Source organism: Corylus avellana, chromosome ca2 (genome assembly GCF_901000735.1).
Source record: "Corylus avellana chromosome ca2, CavTom2PMs-1.0".
In the NCBI taxonomy this organism is placed as follows: domain Eukaryota; kingdom Viridiplantae; phylum Streptophyta; class Magnoliopsida; order Fagales; family Betulaceae; genus Corylus; species Corylus avellana.
Window position 1 is genome coordinate 21,388,393 of NC_081542.1, and position 10,358 is coordinate 21,398,750.

Below are 10,358 nucleotides of genomic sequence, written 5' to 3' on the forward strand. Positions count from 1 at the left end.
GCTGCCGAAAATCATATTTTGTACTAAAACTGAATTTTTAGATTTTGATCTAGTGGGAGTTTGATTCTTTAGTATTTTTATTTGAGTCCAAATGGGGGGTATTTCCTTATTTACAATGTAAACTTAAATAAATGGACATATAAAAAAATAAAAGACCTTTACTTCAATGTTTACAGTGGAAATAAGACTGCCATTCAGTGTGGCCTGAAAAACTGTTCAGGCCTATCACTCAATGTCCTCTATTCACCCCCCGTTTGCTAGCCTGTCGACTGCTTCACTTCAACACTGAAGGTTACTGTTCACTCAGTGTTGTCCGTTTGCTAGTTGGTCGACTTCTACACCTCATAACTATATAAAGAGTTGAATCGTGATTTTAGCTCATTTTCTCCCCCTTTCTTCTTCTTCCACGCGATTTTCTCTGTTCTCTCTCTTGGGGTTTGTACCCAAACCTTAGGTAATGATTTTTTGAAGTCTGCTAAGACAAATCCAATCTCGGGTACATATTCCATATGGTTAGATCGTTGTTTCCACCGATTGATTTGAGGTAAATCCATAAACCCTTAGTTTTCTAGTTTGACATGGATTTTTGGGGGTTTTGCTCAATCTCTCGAATTTATTTGGGGTTCTTGTGTTTAGAGGACTTCTAAACATTCTTTGAGTGTTGGGTTGGAGTTTCGTGGTTTGGAACTTTGAACTTCATCAAAGATTAAGGTAAGACCCAAAACCCTAAGATTTGAGTAAGTGTTGATTTGTGTATTTTGAAGTGTCTAACCCTCTAGATTCTCTTTAGGTTAGTGCTATAAATGAAAATGAGGTCAAATGGAAACCCTAGAATTCTATGGGTTCCCTTGTTTTGAGAGATGCTTGTGGGATTCAAGTATCATGGTGAAGTTGAGTTGTTAGAGCCTATAATAGAGTTTAACTATGTGTTTATCATGTAAATACAACGGTATTTGCAAGTGGGTCAAGGTTGCTAAGAGAACCCAAGTGAATCTAGGTAAGTATTTTACTTACTGGGCAGAAAGATACTATTTTTAAAGTATAAAACATGTTTTGTGATACTATGACTTTGTAATGATGTTTCATGAGATGTGTTGGATGAATGTTTGATGTAACAATGTTTCTATGAGCTCTATGGGTTTGCAAGATAATGTGATGGCTATGTAGTTATGAGCATTTTGATGGTTTGTATTAAGTGCTAAAATATTCATATTTTAAGCTCTTAACTTACATGTGTTAATCCTTTAGTTTGATTAATTTATGCCATTTTACTTCCTTTTTGTATTTTCTTTGTTTTTTAGGTTTTTGGAAGAAAAGAAAGCATTTCCAGAAAGTTCCAAACTTAAAGGGAAAATTGGGAAGACCTAGAAGATATGGTTAAACTTAACCAATCATGGTTAAGTTTAATCAAATAAAGAAAATGATTAATTCAGAATTTCTCAAATTGGAGTCAAATCGAATTGGATTCAAATTTGGATTCTGCATATGTCTCGGTATTTTGGCCATAACTTTTAGTTCAAATATCCAATTTAGTTGATTCAAGCGGCATTGGAAAGCTAACTCAAATTTCTAAAAATCATTGTGAAATAGAAGTTTCCTAATTCGGAGAGCCGCAATGCCAAAATCGCCCCGCAAAATAGCAACACAATTTTAGGTGAATTCTATTCCGATTAGGACTTAGGTTTTCTTTATCCTAATTGGACTTGGACTTAAATCTCCGAAATTTCTAGGATTACTAGGGCTTCTAGGACTCTCCTAATCCCTATAAATAGGCCTCTAAGCATTGAGAAAAAGGACACACCGCTTCCTAGAGTTAGAAATCAGAAAATTATCTTTGGAGCTTAAAAGATTATGGGCGGCTAAACCCCTTCGTGGGGTGTTGATGTAATCCTATCCAAGCATAATGGTTTGATTGTATTTAATTTCTAGATTTTCAATTTATGCATCTTGATTGTATAACTATGAGAATTGTTACCTTTTGATTATGTTCTTAATTATTAAATGCAATTGTTCTTAAATTTCAAAATCAATATTTGTGAAATTCTTCTCTTGTCTTAGAAAGTATTTTACTTTTCTTGATCTCAAATCATTCTTGTTTTCTGTGATCATGAGGATGATGGTTATACAATGGGTTTAATTGGCTTATAATCAATAGAATTTGATAGGCCATGCCTAGGGAAAACGGATTGTGCTACACTCTGGTTTAGTGTAATTTAGGTAGACAGTCCGTGCTAAGCGAAGATGGGTTACACTTATTCATTGATTGTATGTATCCTGTTAAAGAATTTGATAATTTATACCTAGGGAAGACTGGTTGTACCGCATCTTAGTGGTTAGGTGAACGATCCATGCCAACCGAAGATAGATTATGCTTATTCTTTAATAAGGTAGTTTCTTGTTTATTTATAACATGCATAGAATGAATTTCTGGGATTAATTATGACTAACCATTGTTGTGCGGATAGAAGTGAAGTCAATACCCTACACTCTCTCTTATTTTAAATTTCTTTTATTTTTATGCACTTTAGTTTTAAAGAAAATCAAATCATTTCTCTTTTTAATTAAGTTAATTTTGATCTTTTGAATTTGATAACAAAACCCTTGCAGTCTGTGAGGTTCAATACCCTCCCTATAACCGTATCCTACAAAGATTTGTCTTATTGCGAGTGGTTATTTTTATAATTGATATTTTTTATAACATCCCTAGCCCGTTAAGGCTGAGTTTGCCACTTTTCTTCTTTTACAACCAACATTTTTGCAAAGATCTATAAGGTCAATCAGAGTACTTGATTTTAAATGATACGATAAATGTATAAAACATTCTTCAAGAGATTTAAGTACAAGTGAAATTAGAAAATATTAAACTTTAGTAGCGGAATATCATATTATTACAATAACTAATATGAAAAGACTTTTAAAAGTTAATAATTATTTCCGCCCTCATTCCGGCCTCCTATACCAGTGTCCTTTCTACTTAAAAACAAGAAATAAAACTGAATGAGCCCAAAGGGGCCCAGCAAGTAAAATCCACAACCATAAATAGTTTTAGTCCTTGTTCTCAGTTTTGAAAATCGTTTTCACAAATAAATATACATCCAGCCATAATAATACATGTATGTACGGTTGCATCTCCCGTAGCATATACATACTATTACATCTAGTAATAAATCATCGTCATAAATCATCTTTATAAATCATCATCATAATGCATCATTATAATCATCATTGTAAATCATCATAGTATATCATCGTTGAAATTATATTATCATTTTCTCATATAAGGGCCCATGTACACTGTTACCCCTGTGTACGAGGGTTGCGGGTCCTTGTGACCAGGACACTGAACTGTGGCGTCAGCCATGCCCGACCGTCAATTAACTCTTTCTTGGTGCACTCAACGGTCACGTCGATAGAATACCACCTTCTTGCACAGCCTCTTTCAATGGTTTCGCCTCCATCTGAGTATCGGTACCGAACTACTCTCATCCTTACTTATCTTGGGGCCAAAAATACTCTCCTCCATACATGTACCCTCATTTCATAAACATTTAACTCATTTTTTGTACTTTTCTTTGTACTTATTTTGATGCATCTTAGGGCAACATGTAAGAGGGTTTATCATTATTCTTATTTCTTATAATTAACATCTTCTCACAAAATTCTTTTTTCTCAAATCTTTCATGCATGCCACATAACTTCATAATATGTCAATAAAAAATGAATATTTACAAAAATACACAAATTGCATGACATGATAACTTTAGAAGGGTAGTGAATTTACTTACTTCTAGACTGAAGCTAAAAGTGGGCTGAAGGAATCTAGTTGCTTCAATCTGACTAACACCACTAGTATATCTTTTGAAACTAATTTCTCAAGTCCGCTATCTCTCGTGTTCTTTCTTTCTTGCAGCGCTTTAACTCGCCCTTTCTCTCTCCGCTCTGAGTAAACACTCTTAGAAAGAAGAAAGACCGAGTAGAAAGCGGAAGAAGGAAGAATATATGGAAGATAAGGGAGGGGAGTGGTGAAATTTGTGAAGGGGAAGAGTTCTATTCATAGGAAAAACCAAATACTATTCTACCTTCCATTTACAATTATACCCTCATTTTGCTATTCCACCTACCAACACTATTATACCTGCCATTGACTATTCTACATTCCATTTACAATTCTACCCTCCTTATACTAATACTATTATACCTACCATTGACTATTCTACCTTCCATTTACAATTATACCCTCATTTTATTATTCCACCTACGAACATTATATCTACCATTGACTATTCTATATTCCATTTACAATTCTATCCTCCTTATACCAATACTATTATACCTTCCCTTACTATTCTACCTACCAATACAATTCTTCTTACCATTTACTATCCTATTATTTCACCAATTACCATTCTCTAACTATCACTCATTGTAACACCATAAATTTCCCAAAAATCATTGGCTAAAATTGATATTAAAATAACATCATCATCCAAATAATCTATTTAAATAACTTTGAAAATTCTGCGGCGCTACAATCTTCCCTCCTTATTGGAATTTCGTCATTGAAATTAAAGCCTATAATATTATCGTCCAATCTTCAAATTGACTGATTCAGATTTAAAATATTCATTTCAATCATTCATCAGAGCCTAGTCTCCAATATTCACTTTTATCATGTTGAAATTTCATGTCCTTTTTCTAGGAGTAAATCTTATTCACAGTCTAAGGTCTTGATTTCTGCAATCGTTCATCAGTTCACACTAAAATCTTACCTCAAAATCTTTTCCATTTTTTTTTCAACCTCAATGACAATAATCGAATTATTCATCTCCTTATATAAGATAGTCTATAGTCAAGGTTTAAACATCAAATTAAAAAAAAGTCATGTGATCACTAGTCCATACCTCCAAACATCATAGTCCTCCATGCAAGACTACAATTACTTCCTCGATCTAATTTAATCAATCTTACCAGAAAGGTGTAAAAATCATCTTTTCCTATATTTTCCTCAGTATCTCAGTATTCCAAATCATGTATACGAAATATTAATATGATGCTCTAATAATTATTAACTTCTCACCATCATAAATCCATAAAAGTAAAAAGCACCAACATTCTACAGTTTATATCTCCCAAAAACGTCATTACATGAATATACTTTAAAAGTGACATCATAATTCGATTCATTCTAAATACACAACCGTTTCTATTTTCTCTTCCCAAATCCTGTGTCGATGCTACAATATCAGCAAAAATCTCTCTGTACTACATCTTTACTTCATAACTCATAACTTAGCAAAAGAAACTCGTAATTATTATTCCAACTCGAATGAAATACACGATTACATTAAATGTAAGATTCTCATCCATTCTTGACTAATACATGTTGTGCTTTGCTGCGTTCTAAAGATGAAATTGATAAGCAAGCAAAGTAGGATATGGGTAAGTTTCTAAACTGGACGTCCCAAAACACTCATGTTATAATTTCTCTCTCTTGGGTCTTGCAAGGTCAAGAAAAGAAAAAGAGAGGCAGATAGTCCTGTTGTTTTCCATAAATGAAGATTTGATAAGCATTTCAGGACATGATATGCATGTGACTCCTTTCCGAGACTTTCAAAATACCCACATCAGATGCTCTCTCTCCTCTGTCATGTATGGAGACTTGAAGAAAAGAGAGATATTTAGCCTGAGAAGCATGATCAAGGATAATCTTGCTTCCTCAGGACATGATCAACGATAATCTTTCTTCAATGTTTACTACTGAGAGTATAAGGTGTTAGGTCTGTGAATCAAGTCGTGATGCTGCATTTTTCTCTTGGGAATTCGCTCCACTAGTAGAAAAGTCGAGCTTTCATTGTATGGAAGGCTATTAGCAAAAGATCTCAGGTGATGGGGTATGATCAAAAGGCATGTGTTACAATGGAGAAAGAGGTATGAATTTATAAGAAAGATTTCTGGATAATGAACGAGCGCGTGTGGTGCACATTGGCATGACAATTCATTCGGTTGCCCACGCATGGAATTCAAAGTCGTTGAGTGTACAGTAAGTTTGAAAAAATGAGCTCAGTCGAATTTATGACAGGAGACCAGATCCTACTTCAACAGGATCTTTTGACAAAAATCCTTCGCGGCCTGAGGTTGCCTAACGTTTGTTGCTTACTGTTTATTTCACCTTGAAGTGAAAAATTATGACAGGAGACCAGATCCTACTTCAACAGGATCTTTTGACAAAAATCCTTCGCGGCCTGAGGTTGCCTAACGTTTGTTGCTCACTGTTTATTTCACCTTGAAGTGAAAAATTTCTCTGTCATGTATGGAGACTTGAAGAAAAGAGAGATATTTAGCCTGAGAAGCATGATCAAGGATAATCTTGCTTCCTCAGGACATGATCAACGATAATCTTTCTTCAATGTTTACTACTGAGAGTATAAGGTGTTAGGTCTGTGAATCAAGTCGTGATGCTGCATTTTTCTCTTGGGAATTCGCTCCACTAGTAGAAAAGTCGAGCTTTCATTGTATGGAAGGCTATTAGCAAAAGATCTCAGGTGATGGGGTATGATCAAAAGGCATGTGTTACAATGGAGAAAGAGGTATGAATTTATAAGAAAGATTTCTGGATAATGAATGAGCACGTGAGGTGCACATTGGCATGACAATTCATTCGGTTGCCCACGCATGGAATTCAAAGTCGTTGAGTGAACAGTAAGTTTGAAAAAATGAGCTCAGTCGAATTTATGACAGGAGACCAGATCCTACTTCAACAGGATCTTTTGACAAAAATCCTTCGCGGCCTGAGGTTGCCTAACGTTTGTTGCTTACTGTTTATTTCACCTTGAAGTGAAAAATTATGACAGGAGACCAGATCCTACTTCAACAGGATCTTTTGACAAAAATCCTTCGCGGCCTGAGGTTGCCTAACGTTTGTTGCTCACTGTTTATTTCACCTTGAAGTGAAAAATTTCTCTGTCATGTATGGAGACTTGAAGAAAAGAGAGATATTTAGCCTGAGAAGCATGATCAAGGATAATCTTGCTTCCTCAGGACATGATCAACGATAATCTTTCTTCAATGTTTACTACTGAGAGTATAAGGTGTTAGGTCTGTGAATCAAGTCGTGATGCTGCATTTTTCTCTTGGGGATACGCTCCACTAGTAGAAAAGTCGAGCTTTCATTGTATGGAAGGCTATTAGCAAAAGATCTCAGGTGATGGGGTATGATCAAAAGGCATGTGTTACAATGGAGAAAGAGGTATGAATTTATAAGAAAGATTTCTGGATAATGAATGAGCACGTGAGGTGCACATTGGCATGACAATTCATTCGGTTGCCCACGCATGGAATTCAAAGTCGTTGAGTGAACAGTAAGTTTGAAAAAATGAGCTCAGTCGAATTTATGACAGGAGACCAGATCCTACTTCAACAGGATCTTTTGACAAAAATCCTTCGCGGCCTGAGGTTGCCTAACGTTTGTTGCTTACTGTTTATTTCACCTTGAAGTGAAAAATTTCTTTAACGCCACTCGTTTGCTGCTTCTAGAAACTTCAAAAAAAAAATCTCTTCAGTTTCTGACGCTCAGTCTTTTTTGCACACTTATTCCCAATACTTCATCTCTCCCAAATTCTTCGTATTCTCAACTATTTTCCTTACTCTCCTAAATATGGCAACATCATCATCATACGTTAACAACATCGATTTGAATGTTGCTCCTACAGCACAACCCATTATTATGCCTAACGTGCAACCGGACGTGCCTCCTGTTCCCCTTGAAGTGCCTGCTATACATGCCGTCGTACTTGTTGCACACCCTAATGAACCTGCTGCACATCCTGATGTTTGGTAGCCAACTTTTGTCTTTGACAATCGTCTTATTACTATTCACGATTTGGTCATGCTCCACAATTCTACTGCTGTAACAGTGGCCAATTGTTTCGTAATTCCGCGGAATCAAACATTGTTAGCTGATAGGTCAGATACTGATGCTATTAATAATTCATTGGCATTCAGTATCCAAGGTGCTGCTTAAGGTTCTGACATGGCACAACGTTTGAGTGCCAGAAATGTTGAGCTGAAAGTCTTAAGAAACCAAATTCGGGTCTTACAGCGACTGCTCAATTACTACAAACGATAACACGTGGATTTGAAGTAGGAGAATATTCAGCTAAAAAAGCTGGTGTTATCTTATGAGGAATACTTGGGACCAAAGGTACTAGAAATGTAGAAGAATACCAAACGTCTCCAGCGACAACACGAAAAAATTCGGGTCGATGTCCAGGGGTGTTGCCCGTCTCTCCGCACAAGCTCTAGTCAGCTACTTCATTAGAAATAAATATTCTCCTTGATAATTCAATTATATAAATCTATACGATTCTGCTCATACTAGGTTTTCTCTGTGCAGAAATAATCTTCCTGGAGCAGCGCTGAGGAATCATCTGCTCATCATTACCACATGTTCCTTTATGCAATTTTTTTTTTAATTTATTTTTTATTAATAATGGACATTGGTGTGTAATATTACAAGGAGCTTGTTCTCCTAACATTTCTTTTCGTAATCATTCAGTACTCATTCAATATTCATTATGTAATCATTACGTCATTGTAATAACTTCCTTTAAACAAACAATCTGTTTAACAAGTTAATCACTCAATAAAAGATCTAAATATGCACAATCACATGTTATCAACCTCTAAAATACTTGAATATCATTGAACATATATCTTATAAAAGAAATTTAGATCATATCACTATATTATATTGTCTTTCAACTCTTACCTTTATGCTTCAAATTACCTCAAGAATAATAATCCATCATCTTTACCTAGTGAAAGAAAATTATATTAAAAGCTTTGGCAAGTAACTAAAATTCTCATAATACCATACCCACTAATGCCTTAAAATTTAAATATTATCCACAACCTAGGAGCACCAATTCATTCTTAAAACTTTAAGCGTCACTTTAATATAGTTTACCTCAATTACAGAAAACCTAACACCCAAAATTCTAAGAATCACCTCAAAGATTTCATGAATTGTACCTTAAGTCATCACAATCATTTGAAAATGTCAAAATCCTTAAACGACAAACGTAAATATCAAAATATCTTATAGATTTTAGGGTATACCTCATTTGCATTTATCCCTGCAATACTTAGGCATTCACTTAATGTCACTATGTAATCCCTATTCATCAATCCATATATTAAAACATTAATCATAGTGTCATTATTGTCATCAACTAAACCTTAGCCATTACCAAAAACTCATATGAACTCTTATATCATTAATTCAGTTCAAGAATCATTTCACAACAGACATCCAAGACCATTCGTTACCAAGTCACTTACACAATTTATCTGAGAACCTAAATCCATAAAACCATTTTGTCACCAAGTTAATTATACAAATCATCTCGCAACCTAAATCTATAAAATCATCATACGATTTTTAAATCATGATCAATAATCTTTTCTAAATCCTCGAGACACCTTAAAATATACTATTATCGATTGATTTCAAGAAAATTGCTCCAAATCCAAATGGGCAGATAATATAGATCACAACCTATCTATAAAAATAAAAATTCATCTTCGTCATTAAGTTGATCACAATAATAAAATCCTCCAAATTAATCACACTAAGATGATTTTTTTTTTTTTTTTTAAAAACCAAAAATTAACCCTTAGAAAAATGCTCATGCATCATTTATTAGAGACCACACAAAAATACAGACTCTACTTGGTCGGAATGTGGCTTCCCATTAAGCCAATTTTTTTTTTTTTTTTTTTTTTTTGTTTGAAAAGTTCGCAGCACCTTATAACCTTTGCTCTGATACCAAAATTGTAACATCCCCAACCTGTTAAGGCTGAGTTTGTCACTTTTCTTCTTTTACAACGAACATTTTTGTAAAGATCTATAAGGTCAATCAGAGTACTTGATTTTAAAGGATATGATAAATGTATAAAACATTCTTCAAGAGATTTTATTGCAAGCAAAATTAGAAAACATTAAACTTTAGATGCGGAATATCATATTATTACAATAACTGATATGAAAAGACTTTGAAAGTTAATAATTATTCTTGCCCTCATTCCGGCCTCCTATACCAGCGTCCTTTGTACCTGAAAACAAGAAATAAAACTGAATGAGTCCAAAGGGGCCCTGCAAGTAAAATTCACAACCATAAATAGTTTTACTCCTTGTTCTCAGTTTTGAAAATCGTTTTCATAAATAAATATACATCTAGCCATAATGATACATGTATTTACGGTTGCATCTCCCGTAGCATATACATACTATTACATCTAGTAATAAATCATCGTCATAAATCATCATCATAATGCATCATTATAAATCATCATTGTAA